Here is a 17,316-nt window from a genome sequence, read left to right as displayed (position 1 = left end):
CGAGCAGTGCCAGCATTTTCCGACGAAGTGACTTGGACCTAGATTCTCAGAAAAAGGAAGTCACTAAATTCCTCCTGAATGAAGAGAAAAATGGGCACACAGTGCATTTTCAGATCTGGGCCTCAGTCTGCAGCCTGCATTGCTGCACCAGTGAGTGTAGGGTGGGTTTAACAGCAGCACATGTGCTTCATATCTGCCATAGCGAATACGCCGAGCTTTGTATTGTAAAGTTGTCATTAAACATCTCTTTAAGTATGATACATATGGTTGTGAAGAGCCATAAAAATCTGATACAAGTCTTGGGCCATGTGGTCCTTTCTCCTGCCAGCATGGGATCGTTCTCTCTTGAAAATTTTATAGCAGCCAGTTTTAAAGTTTTGTGTCTCTCAGGCCATGGGACTTTTCACCACAGCAGCACGTGTCCCCCAGCTTGCTAGTGTTTGCAGGGGGGACCTTATTCTGCCAGGGAAATATTACTTTAACCTATAGTTGAGTGAAAAAGGAGTGACATCAAGTGGCCACATCATTTAAGCACAGGTTGTTCCAGATGACCCAGCTTGCCTGGGTCCTTGTGTCCAAATGCATTTTAGGAGGTGAGGTTTCGGGTAGCAGGGTGAGCTGTGTCAGGATTAGTCACACATGCACATCAGTGCCTTCTGGAGGGCAGCATCTCTCCAGATGTGGTATATTTTAATGTCTTTCCGAAACACTTTCCAAAGCTGAATCTGATGGAAGGTAAGATAATGGAAATTTGCTTTCAGGTGAATTCTGAGTATTTAATGTCTTGGTGTGTGTTAGACCTAGAAGGAATAAAAGCCATCAAGAGAATTACCCATAGGATTGTCTTAAATGGATTAGAAAATGCTACTCTTCCTCTAAGCAGGGTTGATGTGTACCATTATTTCTCTAATTTCAATCACTGAAGAAAGAGTTTTGCAAGGGCCAAAGGGCTTTACACAGTAGCACATGGGACTTAATAAAGATCTGAAAACCAAGGGTGTTTTACAACAATATTTTCTTATTCTGTGGAAACAAATATCTTTTATATACTCCCACATATAGCCAGGATGAATTTCACGTGAGTATGAAAGTATAATACAGTTTTTCCCTGACTGACAGGGAGAACAGCATCAGGCTGATCAGCCTCTTTAAACCTGAGCTGAATCTCCTTGCTGTCGTCAGATAGTCTGATCTGCATTTTAACACCTCTAAAAAATAGCAAAAATCTCTTTCCAGGAAATCTATAGCTCCTCAGAGGCTAAGAAAGCCCATGGTCTCTTTTAAGAGTGGGCACTGTTTGGAGAGATACAGTATATTTTTATTTTAAATACTTTTGCATTGAGATGCTGTTGTAAAAACAAAATAGGCTGAATAACTGAAATTGTGGTTTGCTCTTGGCAAGCTGCCAGATGAAAGGAACTCAAGCAACTATATTCAGCATAGACACATACAAAGGCCCACCCTATAGTGCTCCTAAATTACCTGTCATTCAGCCAGGGTGGTTTTAGACTTAATCGTTTCTGGATAAGAATGTAGCTCAGGAGGACACTGCACCATGCTGGTGTCACAGCTCATGTATTCAGCAGCAGGAATTAATGTTACTGTGTAAAATTTAACAACGGGACAGGAGAGAAGAAAACAGCCACTGCAATGGTCAAAGTCAGGTCACGTCCATAGCTGAGCACGCCGTGCAGGGGGGTGAAGAGGCTGCATGCACAGAACGTGTGAAAGTTCAGATAGAGGTGTACAAGAACCAAAATCACTTGTCTACAGGAGTGGATGACCTGCAGAGGCATGTTGGTTAACGGACATCCAAAATACCGGATGAGCTGTGATCAAAATGGGGTGCTAGATGAGAAGTGGAAAAAGAGTAGCAAAATCACACAGAAGATCCTTAAATGTACAAATTGAAGATACTCCAGTGAAACTCCAGAATGATTGCTTGCTTATGTGAAAATGGATTGATGTGGTTTTCATATCTTCTAGTAGATCACCTGAAAGGCAGGGGGAAGGTCCTGCACAAGGGCAGGGGAAGAAGCAGCCCCACCTTCTCACACAAAGGATTCTGAAATTATATGGGGCGGGGGGGAAATCACAGTCTCTAGATAAAACAGTTTTGAACTAAAGTCTGCTGTTAACTGTAAGTCCAGTCTCCATCAGCAAGAGTCGTGACCAGTCCTGGTAGTCACAACCAGGACTATCCGCATCAAACTGCGAGGCACTGGGGCATAGCGAGGACGAGTTGACCTCCTCTAGTCCTTTCCAGCTCTCTTTTTTTGTGATGGTGAATGTTTTCTTGATCTGCAAATGCTATCTGGCCATGCCGAGAAGCATCAGAGAGCAGCTAACAGTGAGAAAACGTCTCATGAGAGACTGCCCCAGAGTGGGAAGCAATCAGATCTGCGCCAGAAGAGTGGAGCATCCTGCGAAACGCCATAAACATCATAGGCAGCTATTTTGGGCAATGTTAATGATTTAGTGCAGGACCGTGACCCAGGGAACGCTCCTCTGGCTAGCTAAGGGACTTCAGCCTGCTCTTTGTGTTGTGTTCTTCATGTGACATTGTTGCTTGCAAAAATAAATGTAGAGAGGCAATTCTTCCCTCTGCCGAAGAGCAGAGGTACTCATTCTGGGTGAGCGGAGGTAACGCCGTCTCCACGGCATAGCCAACCAGCCCGTGCCCACAGGCTCTGGCTCAGATGCCTTAGAAAAAGGTATTTTAATCCCCCATGCCCAAGTTTCCCACAGTCCTTAGATCCCTAAGGATCTTAGCTATTCTAGTTCATTTTCATGGCATTTTTGGTGGGTTGTGCATCTGCCAAATCATGAGCTGGTGTAAAATAGTGACATTTGAACTGGACTGTGTTGCAAAGGTTTGTAGGATGTTCTACTGGGAAACTGGCTCCATTACTGTTACAAGATAAGGGTACTGGTATCACTGTGCCCTCTGTTATCCAGTCGCTGTTACTCACAACAGGGTCATGTCCTCTGACATGTCTTAATTATGTGGAAATTCCTCAGCCTCCCTTCAAATATTTATCTCTTGTGTGCAGGCGGGTTGCGGTTTTTTTCCGTATGAATATAGATCTGTAGCTGAGCCTCTGGCCAGATGCTCACCTCAGATACAGGGGAGGTGCTCTGAAATTAGTGTCGGTGTTTCAGAGATTAAAAGTCAGCCAAGACAGAACAGTGCTGGATAGTCTCAGGTGAGATTTTATGCAAGGTGGAGACATCTTTTTTCTTCACAGAAGGAATGCCTTTAATTCCAGTGAAATCTTTTAACTCCTATCAGGCAGGATGCCCTTTCCAGTCTGACCCATGATACCGTTAATAGCCATCCAAGGGTTTCCACTTTATCTAAGGAAATGCATAATCAGAGGGGAGGAGAAGTTAAAGAAATCCATGCCTACACTTGATTCATACAAAGTCTATTTTTATCGTATTCAATCAGGAACAATCAGGCACAGAGAGGAGACGCAGATGAATTTGCATGATCAGACTTCTGTGTCTTAAATGTTAATTAAAAGTTATTTTAAATTTGCCTACTGTGCAGAACTTGTTTTTATAGTAGCCCGTTTAAGGGAAATATTATTTCACAGGGCTGAAGTGCTCATGATTAGTTGAGCTCGTGGATTCTTGGGAAGACCTGCCTGGCAATCAACCTCTCCTTAAAAAAAGAAAAAATAAGAAGGAAAAAAAAAAGAAAGGAAAAAAAGAAACTGGGCTATTCAAGTTCTTTAAGCTCCTGAGCCTTAGGAGGTCTTATTCAAAGCTACTTTAAAATTTGCCCTTTGGCACTGCTTTGAGAATCTCCTCTTCCGAGGCTGAATCCAGTGGAGCATGTTTTAAAGAGGCAGCTGTAGGACCACATCCCCTTCCCCGCTGCGTTGCCTTGCTGGCTAATCTCAGCGCTGACTTCCATTAGGACCAGCTCTAAAGGTTTAGGACCGGACTGTCGGGCATGGGTGGGCGCTTCCCAGCTCACAGCGCCTGAGAAGCGGTGACTTTTGTTGGCCTGGGAAAGGCAGTCTGGCACAAGGTTGACTGTGAACTCAGAGTAGCTGGTACAGAATAACACTATGCGTACGGAGATACTCATATTCTAGCAGAAGGGGATGTGTTGCTGGCTAAGGTTAATCTAGTTGCAAAGTGGATTTGGCTAATCAGTGGAGGAGCAAGTACTTATTGCAAGTACATCAGGAAAAGCAGTTCTTGCCAGTTTTTAACTGGGCTATTTAATTAATAGTGTCAGATCAGACTCATCTCTGGCTGCTAACAGTAACACTGAGTTAGTAACCTGGCTTGTACTGGACTGAATCAGTCAGCAATGAAATCGGCAGAGTGAAGAGCTCGACGCTTCATGAGCAAGATGACGTGAAGAGAGACCGAAGTTGAAAGGGCTTTTTGGTTTTGGCACTGCACTGCCAAAAATGTCTGACCTTTGTCTGTGCGGGTATTCTGGTTCCTCCGAGTACTATGGAAAATGCTAATGAGCCCACTCTGAAAAGTGCTTTGGAATTTGGAAGTGAAGCAGGCTCTCAGTGCATCACTGCCATGCTAGCATTGTCCTCTACCATAAATAGTTCTTCCTCCCATTTTGAGGTCTCCTTCCCATTTTCTCTCCCATCTCCACCCTGATATACTATTGCACATCATTTTGCGAAGCTAAACAAGCCAGACTCGTCCAACCCCTTTTTACATTACAGCTTTCCGTTCCCCTGGTTATCTTGCTAACCCTGCTTGTGCATCAGACTCCGCTCAGATTTCTGTCTTTTGACCTAATTTGTATATAGTAATCCAGATGAGATTTTTCAGTGTCTTGAACAAGAGCACTAATATTTGCTAGGATCAAATTTGCCTTTTTCACAGCCATGGTGTAGCACTCGCTTAGTCCTCCTGCTCTGTAAGCGTGCCAAAATTGTGGAAAAGCAAACAAGCATAAGCCAAAATTTTACTCCTTGTTCTGTATGCATTTGTTCTCGTGTTAATGCTGTTTGAGGACAAAAATATAGCTGTGCATCAACCAGTGCAAGAGCAACACTGTCCAGGGCTGCAGAAATAGCTGATGTGAGCTGTTAAAATGTGACTTTTTTGCAAGTGGCAAAGCTTGGGGCGAATGCTTCACCTGGTCTCCAGCCCCCTGAGTTAAATCCTGCTGAGCTCTGGTCTTAACAGTGAGTTCAAAAATAGCAAAGTAGCAGAGAAATCCCTCAGCTTTTTCTTCAGGCTGAAAGATACTGACTTCCAAATGACTGTGATGCAAAGATGTAAATAGGTCTAGTTTGGAGAAATGATATTTAATGGTGGTAGGAAACCAAAATCGGAAACCAAGTCAGCCTGCCAGCAGTTCGGGGTTTCCTAAGCACATTTATAGCCAGATCTATCCAGAAGCATTCAGTACATGTGAGCATTATGAGAAATCCCTTTTACATGCATGCTCATGTTTTACAAATTAATCTTACCCTGTGAAGGGAGGACCCAGCAGGAACGGGATTTCCTGCAGACAGAAAAATGGACCAGGATGCCTACCAAGGGCTTCCTAAAAAGAGCTCTTACCATGCTGATCCAGGCAACACCAGTGGAAGTGGGTAGCTAACTATCTCCCAGGACCCAGGCCCATGTCCAGATCTGGAAAAGGTCAAGGGCTTAAATCTTGAGCACCTGCTACTTAATTTCCCAGCGTATAGACTAAAGCTGCGTATGTAGTTGCCCATTCAGATCTCACAGTCCCCATCATTACACCTGTGCCATTCAGAAGGTCTACAATGACATTTCAATATAGATTAGCCTGGATGCTACAGTATTTTAAAATCATCAAAATTATGCCCGTGGCATAATTTAGAGGCAGTTGTCACAAGAGGCAGAAATCAAGCTGAACAGCGCAGGTCAGAGCTGGCAAGGGGAAAGACCCAATACCATGGTGAGAAAATTTACAGAACTGCGTTGTTTTACAGCTGAAAACAAACCCAGGAGTTCTGTACAGTCCTGCAGACAGGCTTTATCGTTAAAAATCAATTGTGTTTTCATGGAAAATCCCGGGTGACTCTGTTCGCTTGCAATTTTCCAATCAAAACGAAGCTCAGCCAAACTATGCAGTAAAGCTTGGGCTGTTATAGAGCTGTCATCATCTAACTGAAATAAATTATTATATTCAAGTGAATCGAATGTGCCCAGTAGCATTTGGCTACCTAATTCTGTGTGCATTTCAATTAAATATATAGTCGGTGAAGTTCTAAAAACTACAAATCAGTTTAGTTTTCCAAAATAAGAACTCAGTGTTTATAAATTGCAATGGGCTTTCAGCCTCTCATTGCAGGTCCTGATGAAAACCTTTGTCATGAGCAGTGAATTAGACTAAGGATGTTAGGTCAAGAGGTGGCAGAAACAAAAGGAGAGAGCACAAGCAGAAACAATATTCTGTCTTCCCACCCTGTCTCGGTCTTGCTCAGGACTCACCACACTAATGCCAGGGGCTTTGGTGCTGCAGACTTGCAGGTTAGCTGTGGTTAGGAAAGTATTTACGTCTTGATAGAAATTATTTACATCTTGACCTGCCTTTCAGATCAAACTGACCTTTGGAGATGGATCCCTACCTAAATTCCAAGCCTGTCCAACAGAGCTTAGGAGATGTGATGCCTACACAGTTTTGATTCTGATAAGGAATGAGCGAGATCCCCAACTCAGGGTGCAGATTTTTTGTGAGCAGTATGACTCTTCCCAGGCACAGCATCTTTAAGCGCCTGGAGGCCCTTTCAATGCCGTGCTATGGAAAACAAGACACGCTTCATACTCTCTTGTGGATGCTCAACTTTTGCTCTTTATTTTATCACCTCTTTCATTTAAAATGAAAGATATTTCTCAGTTTATGAGAAAACAATAATTCCTCGTGTCTTAATGAAAAGAGCGTCAGCCCCTTCTGTGATTTCTGTGAAGTCTTTACACTAGTGCAGCGTATGACAGAAAGGATGAAGTGCCTTCAAGACTACTTCGTGTAGTCTGCAAGATGGATAGATAGATACAAAGATGTCTACGTACAAAGATGCAAATATAGATATGCGTACAGGTAGATTCAAAGCATAGATAGATAGTGATACAAGGCAAACTGTCATCAATAATATCCCAGTCTCTACTCCCAGATAAATTGTGGTTTATATGAATTATTCCATTACATTGTGTGGGTATATACGCATTGATATAAAAAAATGTGGTCTCCTTGATAGAAGTCTCTTACTAATAGACCCCATTAATCAAAACCTAAATTTACAGTGGCTTTTGTTTTGTTTATTTCCCTTCAGTACATTCATTTTCAAATTATCACCAAATTAATCATGTACAGTGCTTTAAACCAACTGCTGTTTGGTGAAACAGTTCTGGTTCCTCTCCATTACACTGAGCATTAGTTATTAAGGCACAGTTCAGGGCTCTGTTTAGCCTGATTCTGTCCTGAACCTAATTGGAATCAGCTAGATTCTTCCTTGTAAATGGGTCAGTCACACAGAAAAAATATCAAATGTAATCTTGAGATTGAAAAAAAAAAAAAGAGAAAAAAAGAAGATAATTTTATTTCTCTTCATTGATACCTGCCTGGTGGTTAAAAGAAAGATTAAAATGAGGTCATTAAACTTTCCTTGGAGACAAAACCCAGACCTCAGTGGTAATATGATTAATCAAATATAAAAGTGAAGCTACCCTGAATGAATAACTCATTTTTATAAAATATCTAATTACTGAAATGTCGTCTGCTGCAGAAAAAGAAGGGGGGGAAATTAATTGCAATAACAATTCAAGAAGATAAAGGTTTTCTGAATTAGGTCTACACAAGAAGCTAAATTGAGTTGATTAAGTAATTTCGGTTTCAGGAACACCCTTGATGGAAGTTAGTAGTAATGAATTTTTCAGACCTTGGAGTTTAAAATTGCCAAAGACCAGTGATTTAAAAAATGGGAACGATAGTTTCATTACAGATTTCAATTTTCTGTCACCAAAAAAAAAAGAGGGGGGGGGGAATATTAAAAAAAAAAACCTCTATTGGCCTCAGAGTGGACACCTGTACTGCTTGGTATAAAATCAAGAATAATATAACCTCCTCTCTTGATGCTAGAGAGCACAATCTCAGCGAATTAGAGCTACAGCACCGCACGGGAGGTAGAGCCCGCGATGCTGCTCATGCCCTGCTTCTCAGCACATAAGTGGTTGAAATCCAGGAGTAACAGCACAACCTGTGTGCCTGCATACCTCATGCATATGTGCTCACCTGTTATGTACAGCACGACGCTCTCCTTTCTTTACAGGGCTTTTAGGTAGCTGTCGTTAATAGGGTTGAGCGGCACGTGCATATCCATCATCGGCATCGCAGTGATACATAATAATTTGTTTTGACATTTGATTTTCTGGCCTGCTGTTTTGCTGGTTTATGCAGTCAGGTTAATCTTATCAAAACACAGACGATATCTGTACGCTGGCAAGACCACCCCTTACCCGTGTGGTACGACAGCCCCTATCAGCTATCGCTTGCCGTAACCCATTCATCATGAACCGTTGCATTTGCAACATCTGGCGGTGCTGTATCTCCTGGCGCAATGTCTCAATTTTAGCAGGGACTTCTCTCTTCTTTCTCCTTCCCTGTTTAATGGGTATGGGATCCGGAGGGAGAAGCTGTAGATCACATCCCCAGCCCATGCCTTCCATAGTGCTGTGGAGGAATTGTCCAGTGAGGAAGAGGTGCCGGGGCACATATGTGAGCTATGTGTGCGCAACGAGGTGTGACACAGCCAGGTGTTGCTGACAAAATCTCCGTAGTCAAAGGAAATGTCTACAGAGAAATACCCTTCCTGCTCTGTGATGTGCTGTGATGGAAATCACGGTGGTCTTCACCACCCGATACGTGTGTGTGGGTTAGACACTGTTCCCATAATCTCTGGTCTAGCTAAAATTTTAAGGAGAAATCAGACATTAAAGCTCCTATGTCTCAAGTATCTACCCACATCAGTGTTTCTTGTCTAACATTTATCCACCTGTAGCATTTCTCTCAAATCTGAATGATTTCTTCTAGATTGTATGCCTCTTTCTGCTTTTGGATATATATTAAATCTCCTAATTCTCCTCCTGAGCCCAGACCTGGCCTTGGAGGGCCCAATTCAGTTGCCTGAGTGTAGACACCCAGCACCATCCAGGAGGTCCCTGGTTAGGCAGGACGTCCTCACAGCCCTGGCAGGTACGTCTCCACGTCTGCCAGAGGTCCCAGGCAAATACCCACTGGTAGTGGATTATTTCATTATCTTAAAAGTACACAGCATCTCAGGCATTGATGCGAGGCTGAGAAATTTAAATACATTTTGTAACTCCATTATTGCAAGGCACTGAAATAAATCCCCTTCTGAAGTTGGCTAACTTCCATGGGTCGGCAGGTTTTTAATTCTTCAGTATTCTGTTGCCTTAAAAACAGTTGCTTCCAAGGGATGTCATTTTAAGAGGATATATATCTGGAGTTTCATTAAGCACATTTCACTTATGAAATCTTTAGTGACATGCTGGGGAAAAAAAAGGGAGATTTAGCAAAGGATTTGTTAGTGCTGTGAGTTTTCTCTTATCGAATATTTCTAACTGTCCAGGAAGTCTTAACACTTCCCAATTGTAGAAGAGAGGGTCAGAACACAGAGAACAACCAGAGTTAAAATCAGAGAGGACGGTTAAAAGGTTTCACATAGTTTTTTCGAGCATGGTGGAGTTTTTCAAACCGTTCAGCTTAGTGCAATAACGTGTTTTAATTGCCAAAAAAAACCCAGAAATAATAACATTTTCCTTCCTAAATTTACAAGTATATAGTGACTCCCTCTTTTCTTTGACCCATTATCCTCCTATTTCTCACTGCATTTCTCTTCTCTGCTATATGCACTTTGACTTTCCTGTGGTAAACAAAGTTTCAGCGAGAAGCCTCATTCTCATGGCAAGTCTGATGAATTACACAGCATTTAATTTAGTCTTCATTCTGTGCTCTGAATTACTGTAAGCAGGCGGGCATGCATTTTTCTGTAATGCCAGATTTTTATCTAGTTGAAGGTGTCCCTGTTCATTGCAGGGAGTTGGACTAGGTGACCTTTAAAGGTCCCTTCCAACCCAAACCATTCTAGATTCTATGATTTTAGGGACTCCATCCGAAGGTGAGCTTGGAAGGGCAGGTTTCCTCTACTTGCTTCAGGGCAGTGCTGCAGCTGAACCATCTGGGTTTGTCTGCAAACTGGAAGGGCACTTCAGCAACCCCTGCAATGTGAAGACGAATCCCCCGTTCCCGATTCCCTTCCCGTAGAAACCACAGTGTAGGGGAGCAGGAGGGGGCACACAAATATCCCTGCGAGTGCAAGCTCTCGCCCCACCGACAGGCATTGCTGTTAAATTTTGTGCAGCAGTAAGGACATAAGAAATTGGCCATTGTGGCACCAGCTCAGAAAATGACATCTTTAAACCGCAGTAGTAGCACTTTTAGAATAAAACGTTACGCTTCAGTGCTTTTCTCCTACAAGGATGCTCTGTCCAGTCAGGGACCCTGTTCATGACCAGACCTTGTGGGTTTTCCACCATCTGATTGTGGTGTTTGAGTCTAGTCATAAAAAAAATATAAATAAATCCCTGTGTGTGCTAAACAACAGAGATTTCAATTGCAGTGCAGAGGACGTTTGAGCTAGAGTCAGCATGCGGACTGGCTGAGCTATGCCATGCAGGAAACTTGTTAAAAATCTCAATACCAGGATTATAGTGTACATAAAAAATTCAGTTTCAGTACTCTTAAAATTCTCCCTTTCCCAAATATCTGTCTTCAGATCCCAAAGGCATGAGCAGCTTTTATATGCCTTAAAGTCTGAAAAAAATAAATTAAAAACTCATTATAAGAAGTGGGCAGTTAATAAGAAAATCCTAAACCAGACTTATCAGCTTAAGGCCCTTCTTTATGAAACTTTATTACAGGTACCTGAATTGAAACATCCCCCTCTATATACATCTCACCAAGAAATGAGTCAGACCTGTGGAGTATGTTTTGCTCACTTAGGATCTGAACTCTGTCACACAATTTTTGTTAGTCTGGTTTACATCTAAATCGGAAAAAATATGTTTTCAAAGCTTTGTTCAAAACAGCACAGTTATTTGCTACTTTGTACTTTGAAGAAAGATTTGAGGCTTGATGTTCCAACAAATGAAGGAATTTCACCCTCTTTTAAGGAAGATGGGGATTTTGGAGAGTAAGGGCGACCAACACAGTCTGCATTTGGAAAGCTCTCCTCCTGCCGTGCTGGGTGAGACGCGGGACGCCGGCCCTGCTTCGGCAATTCAGGAAGGTCGAGGTATCAAACCGCTGTTGGCCTTCGAGGCGGTGAAGCTTCGCAACCAGTTGTTCTTTTGACCTGTTTTTCCCCAGCTGTACAAACCTGTTCAGCTTCCTCAGTTGAAGCCAACGCGATGCAGAGCCTGGGGAGGAGCCGCGCTGACGATCCAGCTCATCCCCAGCGCGCGGTTCTCTGCCAGCCTTCCCGTTTGGGAGCTTTTCCATCTCAGTTGCTCAGCGAGGATCACAGGGCTACGTGGCAATGCACTGGAGAGATCGATAGACTAATCCAGGCTGACCTAATGGATTTCTCAAGTAACACATGAATTAATGATGTTCTCAGGATCCTGCCCCAACGCGGGCAGCAGAGGGCAGGACGCGGCTCCAGCCCCAGTTCTGCAGCTGCCTCGGGAGACATGGGCAGGTCACTTAGCCTTTAGTTCTGCAGCTGAAGGGAAGCAGAGGGCCGTCAACCACTGTAAAGCAATAACGTACCTGTGCAAAAATGTTTTATTATATAAATGTCTGTATATAATTTTTTTTTTTAAGAATGAGGCTTTGTAGGCAGTTCCAGCTGTTTTAAAATCTATGCCTCTACTTAAAAGATAGCGTTACTAATTACACCTGACAATCAAATAGTCTGTAGAAGGGTATCAGCTACCTTTTCCTGCTGTTCATTCTGTAGGCAAGAAACAAAGGTATGTTAGACAAGAGAGCAAATGAAATGTTCAAAGGATTCTTGTCTAAAACTGGAAAATAAAAGGCTGTGCTATCAGATTAGAATTTTAACATATACTGTTTCCACTGGCTCCTGACATAAAATCTTTTCTTGTTGAGTATAACCATTGTTAAAGGTCACTGTTGCAAAGGCTACATCATTTAGACGAGATGAGATCCCATTTTGGATAAATTCACAATTTTAGTTCCTAACAAGGAGATAGTATCAGGATTTGAATGTACAAGAGTGCCGGGTTACAGATTAAAGGCTTTTGTGTTCTGGAAACCACACTATGCCAGATTTCATGAGTTTCAGTGAGACGTGCAAGTCCCCAAAGTCAAGTAGGTTGATTAAAGTGGTTCTTCATAGCCTTTGAAATACAGATAAAGTACAACTTTCCTACACGGGGTTAATGTAGAATTTTTTTTTCTTGACAAGGCTATATGCCTTTCCAAGGACGTAATTTTAATCTCTTTTTAAACCTTTCATATGAATGTTGTAAAAAGCTCCTTTGTGTTGTAATGCATTTTTATAAAATATCTAAATTTCTATGCAAACTTCGAACCTCGTTTCATAAGATATATTTATCTGGAAATGGTTATCTTGCAGCAGAATAGTGTCTTGTGTCATCGTTTCTGTGGCATCTTTTCATACTGTCACAAGAATGTAACATCTGATAATGAAAAAAAATTAGTGCTTATTGTCAGACATGCAAGCTTCTTTTTTTTTTTTAATATCCTTTTACTATTACATGCTCTTGTCCCTGAACTCTTGGCAAGTACTCTAAGAGTGTCTGAACCAAGGTGAAAGCGAGACCTGCACATTCCTTCCTCACACCAGAGAGTCTGAAATGAGAGTGTTTTCTTCTGCTGCTTCTGAAAGAAAGGATATTGCTTGCTTCTCCTCTGTTGCTGCTTTGTCTTCATATTCAAAGAGTAAATCTTGTAATTTAATCCAAAAAGAGCCATTACTTGTGATTTTGAAAAAATAACACCAGTAAAGACAAAGCGTAAAGCCAATGGCTGCCATCAGCTACAGGAACACGGTGGAGGTTTTGTGCACCCCATCATAAGATCAGCTTCAGAAGTGTAAAAGTTTAGGGCTTGCTTGAGTTTTGCAAACTCCTCCAGCAGAAGTGAAACCAGCACTGAGACCGCACTGAACGTCGCTTATCGTTCCTTGTAGAAACTCCCAATAAACAAGCGGCTGGTCCGGCTCCACCACGCCACGCGTAAAGCTGTGAGAGCTCCTTTGCAGGCAGGTGAGGCATTTTAATAGCACAAACCGCTGAAGATAAAGGCAGAACTTCCAAAGCATCCTTTAAAAGCTGGTGAGCTAGTTGTCATGCGCTTGCCTCCGCTCGGCTGGGCAAGGCTGACTCCTGCCCGACCGCGACGAGCCGGTGCCTGCAACCCGAGCAATTCGTTTCTGAATGAGCACCGTGACAGCTGGGCCTCGTACCAGCGGAGCAAAACTGCGAGCTGGCAAGAGTGCGTTGGGCTTTATAGATAACGTTTGGGAAGCATTTGCCACATGGCATCTAACTAGTCTGAAGCGTGATATGCGTACGTGGACGGACTGTGGAGTAGGTCCAAGTGAACGTGAAGTTGAAGCAGGGACACTGCAGTGCAGGGGATGTTGTGGGCACGAACCTGAAAAACCAACAGCAAAGAGGTTTACGGAGGGGTTGCTGGCTGGGGCAAAGCAGGGGGGTCGTGGGCTGCCTCAGAAAAAAAGCGAAGAGAGGGTGGTCATCGTTTGAGAACACGCTGAAGTGAGTAGTTCTTTAGTAAAACATGATTAAGAAATGAGCATCTCAAAATCTGATTTGCACGCAAAATATGGTTGATTTAACGGAGATTTTGTGGGGAGTCGAGTGAGCTTGTGGTCTGTGCTGCACAACGGCAACGGTGGAGCAAGAACCTGGAGGTCACTGTTTGGCCGTCACAGAAGCTGATAGCCAAGTCTGACCCGTACGGCATAGAGGGTGTAGGATAACTTGCAGACCTAGTACAGTCATCCATACAGCAAACAATATTGGAAATTAAAGGTCAGAGAATTGATAGTAAGGCTTAAGAAAACAGCAATTAGGCTGCTAGGAAGAAAAGCTAAATTACCGGTAGTAGGAGTAGGGGGGAAAAAAAAGAGGATTATTGATCTAAATATCAAGTCGGCAGATACACAGAGTACAGTCTAGAGGTTTTTTACACCTCTGGGCTTACTCAACCCCCACAATAAAAAATGCAGGCCTATAAAGATGGAATAAGAAGCAATCAATTAGGATGGCATTTGCTTGTTTCCGCGCTGCAGCTGGGCAGGCACATCACAATTAATGATTTATTAGGAGATTTTCGACTTTTTTTTTTTTTTTTTCCCATTTTACACAGATTGCTGCAACCAGACTGCAGTTGTTTATTAATTTGCCTGCTATTCAAGCATCTTTGTTAAATATCGTGCGGAAAAGGTAACCAGTCGGCTCGCATGCCAGCGCTTGGTTGGGAGGATGCCCTTAAGCGTGGAGGAGCTGGGGTTCGGTGTTCAAGCCGCGGGCGAACGCAGCCCTCTGCGTGCCGGGTTCCCCGGCTGCACGTCACCTCGTGTCCGGAGCTTGCTGTAGCAGAAAGCGGTGGGAGATGGGACATCCCACGCCACGCGTGCGCTCGCTCACTCTCATTTCGATTTCTCTCAACCAAGGGGACCTAGAGAGAAGATGCGGCACTTTGCAGCAGTCATAGCTGTCAGGGGAAGGGCTCGGAGTCTAATAAGAGGACTGAGATGCCCTTATTCTTCTGCATTAAGCAGTAGCTATAGGTCATAAACCGCTACTTCTCTAGGCAGTTCAGCCTTCGTAAACTACTTCTGCCTGTAACAAATGTTGCGTCATCATTAGCAAATCTTGGAGACGACACAAAAATCTTTCCTGTTCGTGTGAACAAGTCTTTGCTTTCACAGCTTTTTTAGCAAAATCAGCTAGAAAAAAAGTAAGAACATTGGAAAAAAGGAACTCCCTTTAGAAGGAAGCCTGAATAATTACCTTTGTATTCATCCATCTTAATTCCACACCTCCCTAGGACTGGCTGCAGTGAGCTAATTGGTTTTACTCTGCTGTGTGTGGCTTCGCTGCCTAGACTCCAGATTTATTGCACAAAGTCAAGTCATTGTGTGAATTCATCATTTGTCCCCCCGCATCAGCCCCTTTCTCCTCTGGAGTGATTTTTGTCTGCGTGTTTATATGCTGTCAGGTACCGAGTGAGACGAAAGACAAACTCTGGGATTAACCAATTTTAGTATAATCTGATGCAACCTGAAAATCAGAATGAATTACTACCTTTTCAGCACGACATGACTTCAGACAGGCCAGCTCCATAGGAATGAGAGAAGGACTTCTGCCAGCACAGGCTTTTATGGGAGGGGAAGAAAAAAGACCCTGCAGAATTTAAGGATTTAAGAACATGCCAGGTTCAGAACAAATCCTTATCTGAGAAGAGAAGCGAAGTGTGTAACCATCAGCCATAGAAATCCTTGTGAATGGTCTTTTAAAAAGCACTCTGGAAATTAAAGACTTCAAATGCAACAATTGAAAGTGAAGCTAAATGAAATACAGGGGAATATGAGTAAATGCTACAAGTATAGGTCAAGCACTGCTTTATCAATCTTATGTTTACTCCAGCAGCAACTCCGTTGCCCATTGTTTTACCTTGTTTGAATAGATATGCTTCTCTTTATTTGAAAATCAATTGTAATCTTATGAAAGAGAACTTACAGCACAGGGAATGCTGGAAAGCAGCATAGTGAAAGATGGCATTGTTCATTTTCCTAAGTTACTCCAGGGTAGGAAGGGAACAACATTAAAGAAGTGTGGGTAGCTTTGTGCTGCCATCCTTCCTTTAGCAGACGTAATTTAATGTCATTACTTAATTTTATTAAAGGTAAAGACAATTTTGGACAATAAAAGTTACAGCATTTACTTATAATAATGATAGTGGGGGAGTGTTAGAAGGAGGAAAGACAGGCTCTGGTTTGGATTCCCAGTAGCTGCTGATCTGTAGCTGATGAAAATTGTTCTGTTCTTCATGGTGCATCTCTCCAAAATTTGTTTCCCAACCTGAATAGCTTTGGATGGCTCCTTTGATTCCTGTGTTTGTACTCTGTTCTCATCAGAAAAATATTTGGCTTTATAAGCATAACAGACAATATCCAGCCTACGCTACATATCCACCCGCTGCTACATAGGACTGATCGTTCCCTAACTATACCTAACAGGTATCAACAACAACTGGGTGAACTGGATTGCTCAGTATATGCAGAGCATTGTGGTTTTTACCCTAGTGAAAAAGCTTTATAGACTGTTGGCGATCTTCCTCCAGGCTTTATATTGAGATGTGCTTGTGTATTTACAATTTTTAATATACCTCATATTTTTAAAATATGTCTCGTAGTAAACTTTATCTCTGCAGGCCAAAAACAGATGTTGTGATGGCTTTTACAGAAGCTGCTGTAAAATCTGTTGGCGATAGTGTGGGATTTTTCCATGTAACCCAAACTGATTGGCAGCACCCGAGTTACGATCTACTGAAGGTGTTCAGCAGCCTGTAGGACTGACCCTCTTAAATGTCTTAAATACAACCGATGGCTTGCTCTTGATGAGTTAATTCTGTTTAGTTCTGCAAGGCACAAGCCTGGTAGTAACGGATGAAAAACTGTGGTCCTGGGTCAAAGATCTGAGATGGTTACACAAAGTGCTTAACTCCTTTGAAGTTACAGTACGCTACCTTGATGTTAGCGGTGCAGCCGTCTCCTAAAAGAGACTGGGGGCTCATCAACTTGTCATTGCTGGCATGCCATACAACATTAATTTAATGTAATGGGCAATAGATAACTAGTGTGGATTTAGTAAGACACAATCCTGCTTAACTAATCTCCTTGAGTTCTTTTGAGCAGGTTTCAGACAAGGTAGTAGATATGACATAATCTAATGGATTTTTCAAGAGGCTTTTGATAAATTTCCATATGGTATTTCCCCTGCTTAAGCTGTGTGCCGCAGAGATTCCAAATTGGGCAAGAGAATGGGTAAAAAACGAGTAAAATCATGGGAAATGAAGAGAAAAGAAGAGCTGTAGCATGTACTGGAACTAGAATTATCCCGCAGCTTCCTACTGTTCTTCTCTACCACTCAGCATGGCTGGAAAGAGATGCCATCTGCATTCACTAATGAAAACTTGTTTAGGACAGGTGCATAACAGAAAAGAGGGCAAAATGCCATTCAGCGTACCACTAAAAG

At 42.6% G+C, this 17,316-nt stretch overlaps 1 protein-coding gene across 1 annotated transcript in view; it reads left to right on the top strand.

The window, feature by feature from the left end:
- CDH4 (cadherin 4, type 1, R-cadherin (retinal)) overlaps nucleotides 1-17,316 on the top strand; it is a 460,866-nt gene that overhangs the window by 418,864 nt on the left and 24,686 nt on the right. The gene's annotated exons all lie outside the window — the stretch shown is intronic.

The sequence above is a fragment of the Haliaeetus leucocephalus genome, unplaced genomic scaffold (genome assembly GCF_000737465.1).
Source record: "Haliaeetus leucocephalus isolate CR32 unplaced genomic scaffold, Haliaeetus_leucocephalus-4.0 Scaffold273, whole genome shotgun sequence".
NCBI lineage: Eukaryota > Metazoa > Chordata > Aves > Accipitriformes > Accipitridae > Haliaeetus > Haliaeetus leucocephalus.
Note: the sequence above shows the minus strand (reverse complement) of the source record. Positions and strands in the feature narration are given on the sequence as shown.